Below are 22561 nucleotides of genomic sequence, written 5' to 3' on the forward strand. Positions count from 1 at the left end.
TATAACTCAGGAGTAGAAGTTATTTGTACAGAACAGAAACTGTGTGCTGAAATATGTAAGTGCCTTTGATTGTAGCAGAAATGTGATAAGGATATTTATAATAATTTAATCCAAACAGCATCTGGCAGTAGAATGTACTCATATTTTCCATCATTTTTACCTATATTTAGGAGATTTCAACACAAACCAGTTAAACAGCATGACTATTCTAATTTTTGCAAAACACATATTTGTGTCAAATTGCCTATATCTGAGAATTTTGTTTTTACTGTCTTTTTCTGTAAATTATAGTAGATAGTGGAATATTTTGTAAACTTGAATATTTGTAAATATTGAAATTTAAATATTTGTAAATTGTAGTAGGTAGTTGAGTATTTAAAAGTCCACACACTGTAGAGGGAAGTATTGCACAGAAAAATGTTTTCACTTAATTTAGCTTAATTATATTTAGGCCTGAAAACAAAGTGGCCTTGATGAAATTATTTGGGACTTGGCATTTATGATGTTGTGTGAACTTACTATTTATTTTCTTTTTATATTGATAATGCAATAAAAATGGTATTCTAATTTAAAATCAAGCAGGCCTGTATTAGATTATTGAATACACAAAATAGTTTGAAACACATCTTGAATGAAGTTGGTGTTCTTCTTGTTAAGAGTAATAATAAAATTGGAAATATTGTGTGTAATTAACATTTGTTTTCTGTGAGGGATTTTGTTTTTCGTGCTCACTGAAACCTTTTTGTGTCTTAAAAAAAGAACAGATTTTTTTACATTTAGAAGGCAGTTTTTCTAGCATAGGAGTTTATTTTCAGATTGTTCAGTAATGAGATAAGGGATTTGTAAAACATTATGACATTTTAATTTCAATAACTTTTACTATCATTAATAAGGTAGCACATATTAAACTGATGCCCAAGGTTTTGACCTAATACTTGTTTGGTTGTTACCTTGTTGAATGCTATTGCTGTTTTAAGAAACAGAAGATGCCTTGGGGAAAATGTTCCTTGCTTTCTTAGGATATAAATTTGGTTGCAAGTGTCACTAGAGCAGTTTGCTAGATTTACAGTATTGGCTTTCAATAGTAACTTGTTTTCTGTTTTTAAAATTTATTTGTTTTGATTCATTGTATACAAATGGGGTAAAACTGTTATTTCTCTGGTTGTACACAAAGTAGTCTCACCATTTGTGTAATCATACATGTACATAGGATAATGATGTTTGTCTCAGTCTGTTATTTTTCCTACCCCCACCCATCTTTTTCCTCATACAATGTTTCCTTCCTCAATCAATGAACTCAAAAAATTTTACACCAAGAATACAAATAAGGAAATCAATAAAAGGACTAAGGAAATGAGCAATTATAGTATGGGAAGTATGTTACATTACAATATGGGAAATATGTTCATATTGTTAAATGAAGAGGTTGCATCATTCTATAAATTAACTCTTTTCTTTTTCTTAATGTGCCATTAATACTGTTGAAAACAATTCTTATCTCTCTCACGTGCACTCCTTCTCTTTAAGCAATCCTCTTTTCCTCCCCTTATAGGCTTTAACATGGGCAGCACGTCAAGGTCATAAAATGTAGGTTTGAAGTTGCTTGAACTTGGAGCTAATAAAATGCTACAAACCAAAGATGGAAAGACACCAAGTGAGATTGCAAAAAGAAACAAACATCTTGAGGTATCATCTATATGTTAAACTAATTTTTCTGTGGTATAGCATATTTTCTTATATAGAACTTTTATGTAATTTTGTTGGAATTCACAAGTGTAATAAAGGTTTTTTCAGCTGTTAAATGAATAAATATTTTTTTCTCCACCTAATATTTGTGTAGTAATTTTTCATCTACTAAATCAAAGATATTTATAGTGTGATAAGTTATATAAAAAGATAAAAGTCTTTTTCTGTTGCTGAAAATGAAAGTAGAGTACACTAATATTATAAACTGGTTTAGATTTTTAAAAATTAACTTATGTATTGAGACAGTAAAGTGTCAACATTTGAAGACATATTTAAAACAGTGTTGTATAATTTTTAATTTTAGATGTTAGACAATTTAAAAGTTAAATCCTTTAAGCTACATTTATTCTTATATGTATGACAAGGTATGTGGTAAAGTGATAATATAATTGGCTATATGATCTGCTGTCATTCAGATTTTAAAGGTGAATGATAAATATTTGTGATATATCAAATTATTTTATGAATACAAACTTTTGATGTGAATACTAAACTTTTAGTCAGTGACCTGTACTTTCTAAGCATGAGTCAAGTTTGGTACCATTGTAAAATTATTAAGCTCAAGAGTTCATAACACTGAGGTTCTGAATTTTAAAGTTTGTGAAATTCCACAAGCTCTGTCATACAACTGTCAGACCATGCCACTTATACTGCATATAAAATAACTTCACTAAATTTTAAGCAATCTAATAAGCATGATATAAATTTCCAAATAATATGTACATTTCCAAAATTATTCTAGAATAGAGACTAATCACTAAAGTCTTGTAAAATTTCAAAAAGAAATCTGGGTGTGGTGGTGCATGCCTGTAAACCCAGCAGCTCCCGAGGCTGAGACAAGAGAATCTCCAGTGAAAGCCAGCCCTAGGAGATTAGCAAGGCACTTAGCAATTCAGAGAGACCTTGTCTCTTAAAAACATACTGGGGATGTGGCTCAGTGGTTATACACCCATGGGTTCAGTCCCTAGAACAACAAAAACATTTTTTTTGCATTGTTTCTTCTAATTATTGAAAATATGGAAACTAAAAATTAGTACATTATTAAATTTTGGATAGATGACACTGAATTTGATTTAATAAATTTTATGAGCATCAAAGGTTGTATTAAATCATAAATCATTTCTTATAATGAAATTTGATCTTATATTTTGAATGATTACATGACACAGCCTTGACTTTGTAAGAACTTAGATTGTAAAACTAACAAATTTTGCCGTATTGCTTTGAGTTATATAGTTGAGATTTGTATACATTTAAGCAAGTTTATTGCTTCCTTCCCTCTTAGCAATGTAATTCAGTTGCTACCTTTATCTTGATCTTTCTGAGTCATTTATCAACATGGCATTTTACTTTTGCATTATATATTACTAAAAATGCTACTCTAATTTTACTCTTTCAAATTAGTTATACTCTTCTGCAATTTACATGGGTTTATAAAAGTCATTCTCAGGGTAACAGGTCATGAATGTTTTGTTCCTTATACCTTGCTAAAATTTTATTTTTCAGTTGAAAAATAATCATGTTATTTCTTTTTAAGTGCACTTAACAGTATATAAAAATATTAACTATATTTGGCTAATTTCTGAACCTATTCAGGTCTTCAACTTTCTTTCTTTGACTTTAAATCCATTGGAAGGAAAGCTTCAAGAGCTAACTAAAGGAGAGTCTATTAGTAAACACTTGATAGCAGATTCTGATAAAGGAAAAGATCACATATTTGGGTAACATATTTTACTTCAAAATAATTCCTGTAAATAAGTTAAAAATGCATGCTCTTACTACTTATTCTAAATATAATGGTGTGTTTAAGATATATGATATTTTATATTTTGACAAGCATTTTAAAATATCACTTAGAAATATCTGGGTTTTACATGCATTGTTCTCCATATTTTTAGAGGGTGTTATTTATGTGTACCAATATTAATCATAACAACTTAGACTTAAATGTAAACTTAGTAAAATATCAGTAAAATGTATTTGAAGGGAGTCAGCATCTGCATTAGTATTCAAACAGCATTATCACTTGCTTTCTGAGTATTTTAAGCACATTACTCATTGTTTAAGTGAAAACTAAAATTATTTTTCCTGAGCACTATTGTTCAGTATACAATTATAAACCATTCTCTACCTCATATAAAGTTGTTCGCTTAATCTTACTTATCACAATTAAAGAGAATTTTACATGCAGATATTTTACATGTTATATATGTTAATGAGTATTTTCATTCTTAGGAAAGATGAGCTACACTTTGCCATCATTCATTTCCTGTGATATCATTGCTTAGAAAAGCCTGGTTTGAATTGAGAGGATTGCTCAGTGGTTTGCTTTGCTTAGCATTTACAAAGCCCTGGATTCTGTTCCAACCCAGGTGGATGAAAAAAGAATTAACACTTGCTCAATCCTTGATACAGCATCAAATCTGGAGTGTACATTTACAAATATATTCTATATGAACTTGTTCTTACTATTCTAATTTTTTTCTTGAAATATAAGTATATATTTATTATTTGTACATTGATAGCCTGTTCTGAAATTGACATTGCTATAAATATATATAGTTCATAGCATTTGGAGATCTGGAAATATTTTTACATGGTCTTGGACTGGAATATATAACAGACTTACTAAAGGTGAGATTTATATATTTTTATTTGTTGTTCAACATAACATTAAATTTTAATTCATAAAGATGCCTATGAATGAATGCTGTACCTTTTCTGCATAATTTGTAATACATCCCATCTGAAAATTATAATAAATATCCCCAAATTTTATTATTATATTTACATAAAGTATAAGCTAGTTGAATTTAACAACTTTTGCCAACAGTCCAATACCTCTGTAAATAAAGCCATTTGTTTTTGCAGTTGCTGATCTTCTTGTATATAATACTAGAAGCATGATTTTAAACCAAACAAACATGACATAAGATTCTTCCTCTGATTTTTCAACAAAATATGTTACTTAAACATATTTTCCCCTTAAAGACAATAATAGGTAATGTAAGGTTGTCTTGAATATTAAATTATACCCCTATGCCAAACTTTACCTAGATATTTTAAGCATACATTTTGGATTTGAGTAGACAAGAATTATGAGGATACTGAAACAATAAATTAGTACTTAAAACAGACCCCCCTTAGGATTATGGACATTTTGTTCAGATGTTTTAGAGTTTTTTTTTGGGGGGGGGCATCAGGGATTGAACTCAGGGACACTCAGTCACTGAGCCACATCCCCAACCTATTTTGTATTTTATTTAGAGACAGGGTCTCAATGAGTTGCTTAGCACCTCACTTTTACTGAGGTTGGCTTTGAACTCTTCCTGCCTCAGTCTTCTGAGCCACTGGGATTAGAGGCATATGCTACCATGCCTGCCTAGAGTTGAGTTTTACAGTACAATTTTGAAATTATTTCAAAATTTTGAAACTATTATTCTATTTGGAGTAATCTTCAGCATAATATAATTTCTATCCAATTTTATAGAAATATTTTCATGCCATGTAAGCAAAATTGTAATTTGAAAGTCATCACGTTATTTGAATCTGGAAAACTAATTATATTGATATTTTTTGAGGTGAGTATATATTATCTACCCGGTAGTATAGTGCTTTATCTATCCCCTCTGGAAAGTTGGAAGCTGTTTAATAGTGCAGCAATTCACTATCTTATGTACACTTAACTACTTCCCTTTGTACTATTTATATTGAAAGGTAATAGTTTTTTTTTTTTTTAACATTTTCTACAGGAAAGGGATATAACTTTAAGACACCTTTTGACCATGAAAAAAGATGAATTTGCAAAGGTTAGTATCATTTTCAAAAACTCTAGTTACACTAATTTTTTTTTAAATTGAACCTTTTATTTTCTATTTCAGTTATCATAGGGTTACAAACTGATTGATATTTTATTAGGTTCTTGATTAAATATGATTATGAAAAATTTATTCAAAAATCTGATTATAGTATTAAGTTACTTTAAAAGCATTTAAAGACATAACGTTGTGGTTTTGTTCCTTTAGGTGGTCATGATATCTCAGTTAGCGCAGTACTTCATTTCCAAGTGTGAAATAGATTTGCAAAACAGACTTCTTAGAAAAAAGAGGTGCATTTTTAAATGTTTGTGGATATAAGTATGTGTCTTCCAAATAGTACCACTCTTGTTATTTTCTTAAAACTGTCAAGATATTATTTTGTTCACATATGAACACACAACCAGTGGAATCCAAATCATATACAACCACAACAATGGGATCCTAATTAGGATAAGTTATGTTCCATGTATATACAATATGTCAAAATATTGTCTACTGTCATGTATATCTAAAAAGAACAAATAAAAAGTCATGAATTTGACATTAATATTACTAACAATTAAAAAGTAGTGTGAGAAATATTAGAGATATTTTGATAAATAGACTGTTAAAAAGCAATGAACTTTGTTATCTGAACACATTAGAAACTTGAAATTATTTAAATCACTAGTTTTGATTGAAACCTGAAATTATTATTAGAATCACTAATTTTTATTATTACAGAAATCAAAGTAAGCATACTATATCAACTTGTACTCTGTTGTTTTAACTATTATGTCTTAAAATCTAGTAATTGGGTTTGAGTGTCTATCACAACTATTATATATTGCAAAAATATTTTAATAGTGTAGATAGCTTTATCAGTCACATTTATAAGCAAATCATATATTTTAGTATATTATTTTCTAATATGTCTGTTTTTCAAGATGCAGGTTTCAGCAGAAAACCTTTTAATGATTTTGAAGATTAAAGTATTCTAGTATAATTATCTTAACTACACCTTAAAATTATTTCTACTTAGTTTGGCATTACCAATAATGATCAGCAGAAAATTCTGTCTTCTATTAAAGAATTGGAGGTAGAAGAGATATATTTTGGAGAGTTACCTGACGTGGCAAAGTTGGAAGTCAGGTAGAGTTAACTTATCAATTTATTTTAATATTATGTAGAATCAACAATTCTTGTTTAGATTAATATTGATAATGTCTGTCATTTGGTTTTATATTATTTTCTCAAGGAAAGAGATTTTGAAATATTCTTTGTTCAAAAATAGATACCCTTTGTAAAGTCAATTTTTGTAGTGATTTTACTAAGAAGCAAACCGTGCACCATCTTAACTCATGTTGAAACATTAATGTTTCATTTTTTATTGCACCTTGTTGAATCAGACTATATAAGAGATACCACGCTTTCCCTAGTATAGTTCTTACACTGTTTAAATTATTTTAGATGTCAAACAGAAAAAAATTACAGTAGTAATACTTTCTCTTAATAAGAAAGCATTTCTCATATGATCTTGGATTTATTTTTAGCCTTTATTATGTGAGATATTATATTATAAAGATAGAAATTTCATTTCCAATAATATAAAGTTGTTAAGCACTGATTACTAATAATCCAAAGTCTGCTTGATTTTATTAATAAATTATAGAGAAATGAATGTTTTTAACTTTTTTAAAAAAAGAATTGTAGATTTACATATTTCAGAGATAAAAGGGATGTCCCATGCATCCTTCACACAATTTGATCCAGTGTTCATATCTTACATAACTGTAGTATAATATCCAAACTTGACAATCTGCAGAGCTTATTTGTATCTTACCAGTTATGCATGCATTTATTAGTGTGTATATATTTAATTATATAATTATATCATGTATAGTTTCATGTAACCACTGTCAACACTTACAATATTACTTATTATTGGCTTCCTCATCCAACCCCATTATTGCCATACTTATCCCTTTCCCCATTTTAACACCTAGCAAACAATTTGTTCTTCATCTTTATAATATTATTTCATGAATGTTATATAAATAGAATTATGCAGTAAATGTCTTTTAGAAATTGATTTTTTGTGATCATTGTTAAGTTCAATCAATGTTGTTGCATTTATCAGTAAAATACTTTATTCCTTTTTGTGGATGAGTAGTATTCCATGGTATGTTTTAACTGTATTTTAATCATTTACCAATTGAGGGATATTTAAGTAGATTTTAAAATCTGATTATACCAAATTAAACTGCTGTGAATAAGATTCTTTACTAAAGTAATTATTCATTTCTCTTGGTAAAATGTTCAGGAGAGCATTTTACAGGTTGCATGGGAGCTACACTTATGTTGTTTTGTTTTTAGTAACTAGTCCCCTTTATTCCAAAATGTCAGTTTTGTCTTATGTTTACCCAACTATATATTAGTGATCCAGTTTCTCTGCATACTCATCAGTATTTCGTGTAAGCACTAAATATTTTTAGCCATTTCTACAGGTGTGTAGTGATGGATCATTGTGATTTTATTTGCATTTAACTAAAGGATAAAGGTGTTGAATATCTTTTCATGTCTTATTTGCTATCTGTGTATCATTTCTGGTGAAATGTCTCTGTCGCTTGTCCATTTAATTTTGTATGAATTGTTTTATAACATTGATATTGGGAAGTTGTCTAAATTCAAGTCTTTTTTTGGATTTGTGCTAATGTTTTTTTAAGTCTGTAATTTTTATTTTTATCTTAATGGGGTCTTTCATAGATAGAGAAAAAATTTAAATTTTCAGGGCTAGCATTTCCCTTTTATAGATCCCTACTTCTAGTGTCAAGTTTAAAAAAAATTAGATTCTTAATATTTTCAAGTTCATGGTACATTTTTAGTTCATTTTTGTGACTGTATGGTACATGCAGAAGTTCATTTGGTGGCTGTGGATGTTCAATTGTTCCAGCATTGTTTGTTAAAAAGGTTATTCCTTCTACAGAATTTGTTTTCATTATTTGTTAAAACTAAATTGGACATATTTTTGTAGAGTCTTCTGGGTTCTCTATTCCATTTTCTTCATGTGTCTGTCCCTCTGTAAGTACACATTGACTCTCTACCCTCATCTGAAATGCTTGGGATCAGAAATAGTACAGATTTTTTGAAGCATTTTTGGATTTGGGAAATTTCCACAGATGTCACCTGTTGAGCATCCCTAATCCAAAAATCCAAAGTGCTCAGAAATTTGATTGAGATTTCAGATTTTCCAGTTAGTGATGATCAATTTTTACCATACCATCATTATTATTCTAAATGTTTATGGACAGACTTAGCATTAGGAAAAATTATTCCTATAATGTTATTCTTTCCCATAATTGTCTTGGCTATTCTGGAATGTTTTTCTTTTCATATATAATTTAATTTAAGCAATTCTATATCTACAAGTTTTTTTCTGACATTTTTATAGTGATGGCACTAATCCTTTGCAAAATTGACATCTTAACGATGTTAAGTCTAATAAATTCATGAACATACAAGTTCAAGGTTTTCTTTTAATCAGCATTTTGTAATTTTTATTGCATAAATCTAACTATACACAAAATTGAAGACTTTCATTATCTTTAGAGCATTGTTAGTGGTATTGACTTTTTATTTGTTTCCATATGCAATTCATTTCTATCCTCTGTGAGTGTTTCAGCTTTGCTGGACTCACTAGATCTAGGAGGTTTTTTCCCTAGGTTCTTTGATATTTTCTATAGAAATAGTGTGGTATGCAGGGAACTCTGATAATTTCTTTCTTTCCAATCTTTGTGCCTTTTATTTCTTTTTCTTGCTTTATTACAGTGTTCAGAACTTTCAATATTTTGTTAATAAGAGAGGTCAATAATGGGCATTCTTGCCTTCTTCTCATTTTTAAGGGAAAATCACTCTTTTCTTTGTGGTGCTAGGGATCAAGTTCAGGGACTTGTACTTGCAACGCAAGCACTCTACCCACTGATCTATCTCCCTAGCCCCACTAATTACTCTTGTGATTTGTTATTATGTTCACAAAAAAGGCTGAATTGCAGTTAATGGTTAGTGAAAAAAATGTACTTTTTTCCCCATGGATCTTACTGAACCTCTGAATTGTATGTAGACTCAAGAGTCTGTAGACCTCAGAATAAATATCCTTGTAAGACCTGCATTATCTACTGCTTACTAGTGTTTGCCACCTGCCTCTCATACTAATTGCAGTCATTATCATAAATAAGTCTGCTTGAATGCAAGCTGTTTGGAAGACAAAATGTTTTATATTGCCTCCTGCAGTCCTTCTGAAAGTCCTTTTGTCACCATTCTAGAGATATGGAAACATTTGGCTCAATATTAGACTTGTGCAGGATCATAAAGCTAGTAAGGGTGGAAGTTGATTCCAAACTCTGCTTGAGACTTGATACAAGAGTCTGTGCTCTTAATTATTGTGCCATGGTGTTTTCTCTCCATCCCCTATTCTCCTCGTCACCCATCCTCAAATTCAGTTCTCTGCTTTTCACCAACTTTAATGGAAAGCAAATAACTGAGAATCATTCTAGATTCTTTCTATTATGTTGCATGCAATCTATCATGAGAATGTTCAGTTTTTTATCCCAGAAATTTCTTAAACTACCACTCAACCTCCTGCTTCCAATGAGACTTCCAGATCCTTAGTTTAATTTCATCATCTCTTCAATGCATCTTTCTATTAGTCTCCCAGTGATTCTCTCTACTTTTGTTTTAGTGTTACTCTAAGCCACATCACTCTCCTAATAAACTTTCTTCTTCAAAAGCCTGATTTTATACTTTCTTGTTTAAAATTCTTTAAAAATTCAGATATAAATCTCATTTACAAACTAGTATTAGCATTATTTGTTGATAAGGATTGGAAAAAATAATATATGTAAAAATAACTAGTGGTTTGTTCATATAGGAGATATACAAATATTGGTTCTTTTTCTTTTTTGTGTCGCTTAAGGTAAAAATGTTATAGTTGTGTGTTCACATTCATCTTGAAATATGAGATCCTTAAGATTTAAAACTTATTTTCCACATTTTTTAAATTTGTATAGTTCAAGGTCTAATTCAGTTCCTAATACATATTACCTAATGTATAAACATTTTTAAAGGATCTATTAATTTTATAACTAGATTTTGTATCTAGCCCAGTAGAAGGAAGTAAATTGCTCTTAAGTGATTTCTATTTATTTACTTCCTTTCTTTAGTGCTGATGAGTTCCTCAATTTCTTCAGAAATTAAACAGTGTGGTCATTTAATAACAGCTGTTCAGAATATCATTACTAAATTACCTGTAAATACTCATAAGTTATTCTACCAAAATTATTAAGTGAAAAAGTCTGAACGCTGAAGAACACTCCAAATAAGTTCATGATAATTCAGTAAAAAGTACTGATCTGGTAAAATATCAGTTGTTCAATGTAATATCAAATTAAGTAAATTAATTTAATATTATTCCTTTGCATACTAATTAGTTGAAAAATACTGTGTTCTCACCCACAAGCAAAGGAAAATGAATAAGACCAAATATTAAACCAATCCCTGTAATGGACTTCCCATTTGTTTTTAAAGGGGATTTAATTGTTTAAAATATAAAGTGACAGGACACCCAAGTGAAAGTTGAAACAAAACAGTTGTTGAGTGTTATTAAAAACTATTACCAATATAAAGTTGTTTTAGTGAAGGAAGCTTTAGTGAGAAAATAAGTGACCTAAAAAAACAAACTGGCGATCCAAGATGGTGGACTAGAGGGTGACTGCATCTCCAGTCGCTCCAGAACCCAGGACTCAAGAAGGGGAGGCATTGAGAGACTTGGATTAAAATAGAGCCATGGGAGAGTCTCGCCCACTGGCTAAAGCTTGGCCCGGGCGGCAGGCCTGGATAAAGGTGGCTTATCTGAGCAGGGCAGGGCAGCTAGAGTCTTCTCCAGGCAGCTCTGCACACTGCAGCAGTGGGCCCCTTCAACACCGCCAGCTTTTCCAGCTTCTCAGAGCAGGCCCCCCAGTGAGAGCCTTTCTGATCAGAACCGGCTCCAAGTCCCAGAGCCAGCACGGCGTACTCTGGCCCACAGGCAACTTCAGGGACAAGGACAGGGCAGCCAAGGACTTCCCCAAGCAGCCTGGTTCCCTGCAGCGGGAGGCATCTTTCAATGCTAGCTTCTCAGAGCAGACCGCCCAGTGAGAGCATTTCTACACAGAGCCAGCCACAAGTCCCCGAGCCAATGGAGAACTTCGACCCTGCAAGCAGCCTCTGGGACCAGGGCAGGGCAGCCAGAGACTTCTCCAGGTGGCCCTGCCCCCTCCAGCCTCAGGTTCTTTCCACAGGGTGATCCAAGATGATGGACTAGAGGGTGACTGCATCTCCAGTCGCTCCAGAACCCAGGATTCAAGAAGGGGAGGCATTGAGAGACTTGGATTAAAATAGAGCCATGGGTGAGTCTCGCCAACCGGGTAAAGCTCGGCCTGGGCTGCAGGCCAGGATAGAGGTGGCTTAACGGAGCAGGGCAGCAGCTAGAGTCTTCCCCAGTCAGCACTCTGGCGGTGGGCCCCTCCCACATGGCCAGCTTCTCCATCTTCTTGGAGCAGGCACCCCAGTGAGAGCCTTTCTGATCAGAACCAGCTCCAAGTCCCAGAGTCAGCGTGGTGTGTTCCGGCCTGCAAGCAGCTTCAGGGACCAGGACAGGGCAGTCAGGGACTTCTCCAAGCACCCTGACCCCCTGTGGAGAGAGGCACCTTTCAAGACTCACTTCTCGGAGCAGACTGCCCAGTGAGAGCCTTTCTACACAGAACCAGCCACAAGTCCCCAAGCCAAGAAAGAACTTTGACTGCAAGCAGCCTCTGGGATCAGGGCAGGGCAGCCAGAGACTTCTCCAGGCAGCCCTGCCCACTCCAGCCACAGGCTCTTTCCATGGGGCAAACCAAGATGGTAGGACTAGAGGGTAACTGCATCTCCAGTCGCTCCAGAACCCAGGACTCAATAAGGGGAGGCCTTGAGAGACTCAGACTAAAATAGAGCCATGGGGTGAGACTCCCCCACCGGGAGAAGCTTGGCCTGGGTGGCAGGCACAGATAGGGGTGGCTTATCAGAGCAGGGCAGGACAGCTAGAGTCTTCCCCAGGTAGCCTTGCACACTCTGGCTGTGGGATCCTCCCACAGGGCCAGCTGTGTGGTGCAGGCCCCTCAGTGAGAGCCTTTCTGCACAGAGCCAGCTCCAAGTCCTGGAACCAGTACCGGGCTAGGGGCAGCTTTCTTCAGAAGCACTGCATTATCAAGTTCCTCCAAGACTTCAGGCTACTGAAGGCTGGGAGGTGTTACACTGGAAATCTACAGGGACAATATAAGCCAATAGAGGAAATCTGCAATATTTCAGGGTCCCACTGACATCTGACCAGTATGAGAAAACAAGGGAAGAAAATGTCCCAAACAAACCTATACACTATAGCAATAAAACCCAATGACAGCACAGCAGAAGAAATGTCAGAAAGGGAGTTCAGAATGTATCAGAGAAGCAAATGAGGAGAGGAAAGAGCAAATGCAGGCATTGAAGGAGGAGATGAAAGAGCAAATGCAGGCATTAAATGATCACAGCAATCAACAGTTAAAAGACCAAATACAGGAAGCAAGAGATCATTTCAATAAAGAGTTAGAGATATTGAGAAAAAAAAAATCCTTCAAATGAAGGAAACAATAAACCAAGTTAAAAACTCCATAGAAAGCATAACCAATAGGATAGAACACCTGGAAGACAGACTCTCAAACATTGAAGACAAAAAATTTAATCTTGAAAACAAAGTTGACCAAACAGAGAAGATGGTAAGAAATCATGAACAGAATCTACAAGAATTATGGCATATCATGAAAAGGCCAAATTTAAGAAATATTAGGATTGAGGAAGGCTTAGAGAAACAAACCAAAGGAATGAACAATCTATTCAATGAAATAATATCAGAAAATTTCCCAAATCTGAAAAATGAAATGGAAAGCCAAGTACAACAGGCTTATAGGATTCCAAATATACAAAATTACAACAGACCCACACCAAGGCACATTATTATGAAAATACCTAACATACAAAATAAAGACAGAATTTTAAAGGCCGTGAGAGAAAAGAATCAAATTACATTCAGGGGGAAACGAATAAGAATATCAGCAGATTTTTCAGTCCAGACCCTAAAAGCTAGAAGGGCCTGGAAAACATTTTTCAAGCCCTGAAAGAAAATGGATGCCAACCAAGAATCTTATACCCAGCAAAACTTACTTTCAGATTTGATGTTGAAATAAGAGCCTTCCATGATAAACAAAAGCTAATGGAATTTACAAAAAGAAAGCCAGCATTACAGGACATTCTCAGCAAAATATTCCATGAGGAAGAGATGAAAAACAATGATGCAAATCAGCAACGGGAGGAACTACCCTAAAGAAATAGCCAAATAACGGAGAAACCAAATCTTGTCAAAAAAAAAAAATGAGTCAAATGACTGGGAATACAAATCATATCATAATAATAACCCTGAAAGTTAATGGCCTGAACTCATCAATCAAAAGACATAGACTGGCAGATTGGAATAAAAAGAAAAATCCAACAATATGCTGCCTGCAAGAGACTCATCTCATAGAAAGAGATACCCATAGACTAAAGGTGAAATGATGGGAAAAATCATACCATGTATATGGACACAGCAAAAAAGATGGAGTATCCACCCTCATTTCAGATAATGTGGACTTCAAGTCAAAACTAGTCAGAAGGGAAAAAGAAGGATATTATATGCTGCTTAAGGGAAGCATAAATCAGCAAGACATAACAATCATAAATATCTATGTCCCGAAGAATAGCTCATCCACATACGTCAAACTAATCCTTCTCAATTCCAGAAATAAAATAGACCACAGCAAAATAATACTAGGCAATTTTAAAAAACCTCTCTCACCACTGGATAGATCTTCCAAACAAAAATTGAATAAAGAAACCATAGATCTCAATAACACAATCAACAATTTAGACTTAACCGACATATATAGAATATATCACCCAACAGAGAACGAATACACTTTCTTCTCAGCAGCACATGGATCCTTCTCTAAAATAGACCATATTTTATGCTACAAATCTACTGTTAGTAGATACAAGAAGATAGAGATACTACCTTGTACTCTATCAGATCATAATGGATTGAAATTAGAAATAAATGACAGAATAAAAAACAGAAACTTCTCCAATACCTGGAGATTAAATAATACATTATTATGTGATGAATGGATAACAGAAGATATGAGAAGGGAAATAAAAATTTTCTAGGAAGTAAACGAGAACAAAGACATCATATCAAAATCTCTAGGACACTATGAAAGCAGTACTTAGAGGAAGATTTATTTCATGGGGCACATTCAACAAAAGAAGTAGAAATCAACAAATAAACAACTTAACACTACAGCTCAAAGCCCTTGAAAAAGAAGAGCAGACCAACACCAAAAGTAGTAGAAGACAGGAAGATAGTTAAAATCAGCAAAATCAAAGAAATTGAAACAAAAGAAACAATCATAAAAATAAACAAAATAAATAGTTAGTTCTTTGAAAAAATAAACAAAATTGATAAACTCTTAGGCACACTAACAAAGTGAAAGAGGGAGAAAACCCAAATTACTAAAATTCGGAATGAAAAAGGAAATATTACAACAGACACGAGTGAAATACAGAACATAATTACAAGCTATTTTGAAAATCTATACTCCAACGAAACAGAAAACCTCAAACACATCAACAAGTTTCTAGAGACATATAAATTACCTAAACTGAATGAGGAGGACATATACAACTTAAATAAATCAATTTTAATCAATGAAATAGAAGAGGTCATCAAAATCCTACCAAAAATAAGTCCGGGACCAAATGGGTTCTCAGCCAAGTTCTACAAAACCATTAAAGAAGAGCTCATTCCAATACTCCTCAAAGAATCCCATGAAAGAGAAGGTGGGAACCCTCCCAAACTTGTTCTATGAAGCCAATATAACTCTGATACCTAAACCAGACAGAGACACATTGAAGAAAGTAAATTTCAGACCAATATTCTTAGTGAACATCGACACAAAAATTCTCATCAAAATTTTAGCAAATTGCATACAAAAATATATTAAAAAGATAGTTCACCACGATCAACTGGGTTTTATCCCAGGGATGCAAGCTTGGTTCAACATCCGGAAATCAATAAATGTCATTCATCATATCAATAGAGTAAAAGTTAAGAATCACATGATTATTTCAATAGATGCAGAAAAAGCATTCAATAAAATACAGCATCCCTTCATGCTCAAAACACTAGAAAAAATTGGGGTAGTGGGAACATTCCTTAACATTATAAAGGTCATACATGCTAAGCCCATGGTCAATATCATTGTAAATGGTGAAAAACTGAAAGTATTCCCCCTAAAAATGGGAACAAGGCAGGGATGCCCTCTTTCACCACTTCTATTCAACATTGTCATTGAGACTCTAGCCAGAGCAATTAGACAAACCAAAGAAATTAAAGGGATACGAATTGGAAAAGAAGAACTCAAACTATCCCTGTTCACTGATGACATGATTATATATTTAGAGGAACCTGGAAATTCCATCAGAAAACTTTTAGAACTCATAAGTGAATTCAGTAAAATAGCAGGATACAAGATCAATGCTCATAAATGCAATGCATTTTTATACATAAGTGATGAATCTTCAGAAAGAGAAATTAGGAAAAACTATCCCAATAACAATAGCATCGAAAAAAATGAAATACTTGGGAATCAATCTCACAAAAGAGGTGAAAGACCTCTACAATGAGAACTACAGAACACTAAAGAAAGAAATTAAAGAAAACCTTAGAAGATGGAAAGATCTCCCTATGTTCTTGGATAGGCAGAGTTAATGTTGTCAAAATGGCCATACTACCTAAAGTGCTATACAGATTCAATGCAATTCCAATTAAAATCCCAATGATGTACCTTGCAGAAATAGTTCAAGCGATTATGAAGTTCATCTGGAAGAATAAAAAACCCAGAATAGCTAAAGCAATCCTCAGTAGAAAGAGCGAAGCAGGGGGTATTGCAATACCAGATCTTCAACCTTACTACAAAGCAATAGTAACAAAAATGGCATGGTATTGGTACCAAAATAGACAGGTAGATCAATGGTACAGAATAGAGGATATGGACACAAACCCAAATAAATACAATTTTCTCATACTAGACAAAGGGTCCAAAAATATGCAATGGAGATATGATAGCCTCTTCAACAAATGGTGCTTGGAAAACTGGAAAACCATATGCAATGGAATGAAATTAAACCCCTATTTCTCTCCCTACACAAAACTCAACTCACAATGGATCAAGGACCTCAGAATCAGACTAGAGACCCTGCATCTTATAGAAGAAACAGTAGGTCCAAACCTTCAACTTGTTGGCCTAGGTTCAGTCTTCCTTAACAGGACTCCCATAGCAGAAGAAATAAAAGCAGGATTTAACAACTGGGATAGATTTAAACTAAAAGCTTTATCTCAGTAAAGGAAACTCTCAGTAATGTGAAGAGAGAGCTTACAGAGTGGGAGAAAATGTTTTCCACTCATACTTCAGATAGAGCACTAATTTCCAGAATGTATAAAGAACTCAAAAAACTCTACACCAAGAATACAAATAACCCAATCAACAAATGGGCTAAGGAAATGAACAGACACTTCACAGAAGAAGATGTACAATCAACAGATATATGAAAAAATGTTCAACATCTCTAGTAATAAGAGAAATGCAAATCAAAACTACCCTAAGATTTCATCTCACCCCAATTAGAATGGCGATTATCAAGAACACAAGCAACAATAGGTGTTGGCGAGGATGTGGTGAAAAAGGAACACTCATACATTGCTGGTGGGGTTGCAAATTAGTGCAGCCACTCTGGAAAGCAGTGTGGAGATTCCTCAGAAAGCTTGGAATGGAAACACCATTAGACCCAGCTATCCCACTCCTTGGCCTATACCCAAAGGACTTAAAATCAGCATACTACAGAGATACAGCCACATCAATGTTCATTGCTGCTCAATTCACCATAGCCGGATTGTGGAACCAACCTAGATGCCCTTCGGTTGATGAATGGATAAAGAAACTGTGGTATATATATACAATGGAATATTATTCCGCCATGAAGAATGATAAAATTGTGGCATTTGCAGGCAAATGGATGAAATTGGAGAATATCATGCTAAGTGAGATAAGCCGATCTCAAAAAACCAAAGGACAAATGATCTTGCTGATAATCGGATGAGGACATATAATGGGGGGTGGGAGGGGTTAGCATTAGGGTTAGTGTTAGGTTTAGGGTTAGGGATAAGGAGGGTGGTAAGAATGGAAGAAGGAACGACTGTGTAGAGGGAAAAGAGGGGTGGGAGGGGTGGGGGAAAGGGAAAAATCAAATAATGTATCAAACATCATTGCCCTATGTAAATTTATGATTACACAAATTGTATGCCTTGACTCCATGTACAAATAGAGAAACAACATGTATCCCATTTGTATACAATAATTTAAAAAATCAAGAAAAAAGAAGAATAATGTTAAACTGGTATTTGGAGGCAAAGGCAAAAGTCATTTAAGAAAAGTATTGTAAAATTTATAGTATGTAATTATCAATAGTTATTAATTCACGTGAAGTATTTTCAGTCTATTTACACTGGCCTTCTATTAAAATATTTGTGATTATACACAGTTCTGTTACCTTCAACAAATTATTTTTTAGTTATTCACAGTTGTTTTCACTATTTGTTTGAATAAAAATTTTTAAGTAAATTTGTTTTCCTATGATCTTTTGTAATATTAATATGGGAATCATTTATTCAAATAATATATTAATTTCCATGTTATCTGTACCTATATTTGGGAAATACATTTAGCAATTTATACAAAATTATTAATTTATACAAAATTACTGGATTATTTATACAAAATTACTATATGTATATAAAATTACTGACTTATTTTTGTGTCAGGATTTATCCTAAAAAGAACAACTTCTCAATTATATAATTTAGTGTTTAGAAGTTTTGTGTGACCATTGTGTATATAAAGTTGAAAAAAGTTATTTCTATTAATTAAAATGTGACTTTTGAAACTATTAACAGATAGTTCCTGGAATGGGCTTCTCCCAAGAATTTTACTTCAGTTTGTGAAGAACTTGTTAGTAATGTTGAAGATCTGATTGAAGAAGTTTGCAAACTAAAAGTCTTAATTCAGAAGATACATGTTTAACATTAAAAGGGGGGAGGGTAATTATGCAAAATGTTTCACAACAAAAGTTGCTAGACAGTGGAAGGGTTCTGATGAGAGCAGTGAGTGGAACATGGAGACAAGTGGGAAAGGACAGTTTCCAAAGGAAGGAATTAACACAACAAACAAACTTTTTTGGTCATTAAAGAAATGCATACTACAGAAGCACACCCCTTTCATGTTTTTGTTCAGCATTGGAAAAGGGGTTACCCCAGTGATTCTTTCTAGTTAGAGTTCACCAGTCTAATATTCTCAGTGAAACTGGTGGTGCACCATTCAAAAACATTCTAGCAACATGTGCCAAGGACTATAAAAACATTTCTGTCTTCAGTAGTAGTTTATTCCAAAATTGTTTGTAACATAAGTGTCATATACTGGGAAAATAATTTGATAAATTATGATATACTTGTTTGTTATAATGTGCACAGCCAGGGACCAGGTAGGTAGCTTAGGGCTGTAGAGTTCATGTACATGCACAAGACTCTTGGTTCAATCCTCTGTACCAAAAACAGAGAAAATGATGTTTAGTCAGTTAAAAAAATAATGAAGGTCAAATTATTAGATTGTTAAAGATAGAAATTTCTATTTATAAATTATTTATATGCAGCTATGTAGTTGTAAAAAAACAAAATTAAATATACCTCTGTTAATACAATTATGGATGAAATATTCCTTCTATTGACCAGACTCTATATTAATTTGTAATTTAACTTGTGTTTTTTAAAGAGTCTTGTGATTTTTGTCTGTTTTGTTTCACATAGAACTGTATATTTGGGTTTATGGACAATTGATTTAAAGAAAATTGGTTATACCAAGATCTAAACTGCTGAAATAGGAACATTTGTTGAAGGAGGAGAAGAGGAAAACATTTAGAGGCATCTAAGGAACTCACTTCTGAGTTCTTCATGTGTATTTAATGAAAAAATATTTATTTCTATAAAGATTTTGCAAAGGATATTAGGTGAAAGTTAGGTTATATATTAAAATTTACACCTTCAACTTGTAATTCATTCAATGTGTTCACGAATATTTTATCAAAAAATGTATTTTTCTCAAAATAAATTTCATACATTTCCCAGGTAATTTGTCATTCTGGCTATAACATAATATTTAAACAGAAGGAGTCTTTAAAGTGAGAATAAAAAAGTTGTGAAGCAAATTCTACAAAGTAATGGTGGGGAAATTATATTGTAAATGGGGAAATGAGCAATAAATTTTATAATTCTTTGAGAAAGTAACTCCTTGTCAGTGAAAGAGGCATCTTAGAAGTTGTGTTCAACTTTATTCATTCACCTGACATATGACTGCCTGCTGTATGCCAAGCCCCTCTTCTGAAAAAGCTAGATAGAGACTGAACTGACTGAGAACAAAAATTATGGCTCCATTTATCTCTAATTTATCTAGAAGAATTTATTTTAACTTAATGTGATATTTTTCAGGGTGATCCAAGGAAAATTTGGAATGATTTTTGTATAGAAATATCCTACAAAGCATCAGCTTTTTAAAATATCTTCTCAGCTGTAGATGGGCAAAATACCATTATTTTATTGATTTATTTTATGTGGTGCTGAGGATCAAACCCAGGGCCTCATGTGTGCCAAGTGAGCACTCTGCCACTGAGCCAACCCCTGCAAAAAGCATCAGTTTTAAATGTAGGGAATTCCCTAAGACATACTTTCCTCAAGTTGGTTATTAATTTGTTTTCCCCTGTTCAAAGTTACAAAGATGGGGTGGATAAGTGGGAAAACATATGGAGCCCTTGAGATAAAATTGGGGAGAGAACCAGAGTTTTCTGAAATGAGGAAATTAAGAAGCATTGCTTTATAGACTTATTGACTTTAAAACATAGATAATGCAATCAGGTGTCATTATATTTATTTTGATAATGTATGTATGTAAGGAGAATTATCATCTTTTTTTTTTCTTTTTTTGGTACCAGAGATTGAACTCAGGGGTACTGCAGCACTGAACAACATCCCCAGTCCTATTTTTTTATTTTATTTAGAGACAGGGCCTCACTGAATTGCTTAGAGCCTCACCATTGCTGAGGTTGGCTTTGAACTCTCAATCCTCTTGCCTCAGCCTCCAAGCTGCTAGAATTATAGGTGTGAACCACTGCACCTGGCAAGAGAATTTTTATCTTTATTTAGCTACATAGAAGACCTTCTTTTTCAGTGACTTTGCATATCAAGAATTTATAGATATCTGTATAAGGACTAGTGTTGAGAACACATTTATTAGTTTATAATAATATCATATACAGTTCTTTGGGTGGCAAAATCTTAATTTTTGAGCAAGCTATTGAATTTTTTTCTTTTGATTAGTTTTCAAGTAGTAATTATCATAATGGGATTTAACTTAGGAATTGTTATGGTTTCCAGGTTTGGAATATATTATTATGCTTATTAAATTTATAATGTTTCAAAGTTTACCAATAATAACTGAAGAAGATTTAATGAAAAAAAGAAACATGAGTTATCACAGATAAATCCGTGGAGGTAACAGAAAGGGTGGGGGAAGTCAAGGCTAGACATTAACACCACATCACTTTTTCAAACCAGCACAGTGACAGCTCCTGTCAGAAAAGATCATTCTAATTAATTGGTTAAAAAAGGAATAACTGTCTCAGGATTCAGTAAATGGAGCATCAGTGTCAAAAAAGAAACTTGCTGAGTGACACCTTTCAGTAGTTACACCAAGATGACAGTCTTAATGAGATTGGCATTGCAGTTTGTTTTTCTGCTATAAGTTTAAAATTAATTTTGCAGGCTTTTTAAATATTTACACTGTAGAATTTAGAAGTTATTACTTCTTGTGATTTGAAAGTATTTACATCACCACTCTCACACAGGATGTTTCTAATAAATATTACTCTATAAATCCACCTGATTCTTTTTATCTCCAGGATCTTTTGGTTTCTGCTTATTCTCTTCCTGCTTACCCACACAGCAGCCATTTCTCCTTTCCTTTCTCTCTCCTTTCTGCCCTCATTCTCTCTGCCTCCATCCCTGTCTCCCTATTTCCCCACCCCCACACAAAATGAGGCTTCTTTCACACATTATTTGTTAAAGGACCACTTCAGTTTTTATTGACATGTGTTTCTGCAATTATATTTAAATAAAGTATTTCATTTCTATCATAAGCATCTGTTCTTCCAATATTTGTTCAGTTTCATATATCATAGATTTGTTACAAGTATAGTTCACTCTTTTTTAAGACATTAGTTGATATTTAATATGAAAAGAAATAAGTATCAGTTGTTATTCCTTACAGGTAAAATACAAAATTTAATTTATAATTAAAGAAACTTTATCTCAAGACATAAAAACACCAGTTTAAAATGTGATAATCTATGGAAGTATTTATTTTAATGTAAAACTAATAATTTACATTAATGGGATGATGGTGAAAAACTGTATTTCAAGATGTGTTCACTTTAAATCTTCATTAGAATCTTGAGTTGCCTCCCTCTATATCAAGTGAATTAATATGGATGTATTTTTCAGATCTTAAAGAGGTCTTATTTTTATTTTTTTGTATATTAACTCTTTTTTCCATTCTAAATATTAGCTGCAAAATGAACGGGCAAATGATTCAACTTGCATATCATTAATGGAAGAAGTATCTACATGAAAGAGTAGAATTTTGAAGAGGAAAGCTATTACAATACATGGATTTGGACTGATTCTTTTCATTTGCAAGCTAACATTTCAGAGAATATAA

General features: G+C 33.1%; 1 pseudogene; it reads left to right on the top strand.

The window, feature by feature from the left end:
• Positions 1–1623: 1623 nt before the first annotated feature.
• On the top strand, positions 1624–22561 carry LOC124975624 (ankyrin repeat, SAM and basic leucine zipper domain-containing protein 1-like; annotated as a pseudogene).

The sequence above is a fragment of the Sciurus carolinensis genome, unplaced genomic scaffold (genome assembly GCF_902686445.1).
Source record: "Sciurus carolinensis unplaced genomic scaffold, mSciCar1.2, whole genome shotgun sequence".
In the NCBI taxonomy this organism is placed as follows: domain Eukaryota; kingdom Metazoa; phylum Chordata; class Mammalia; order Rodentia; family Sciuridae; genus Sciurus; species Sciurus carolinensis.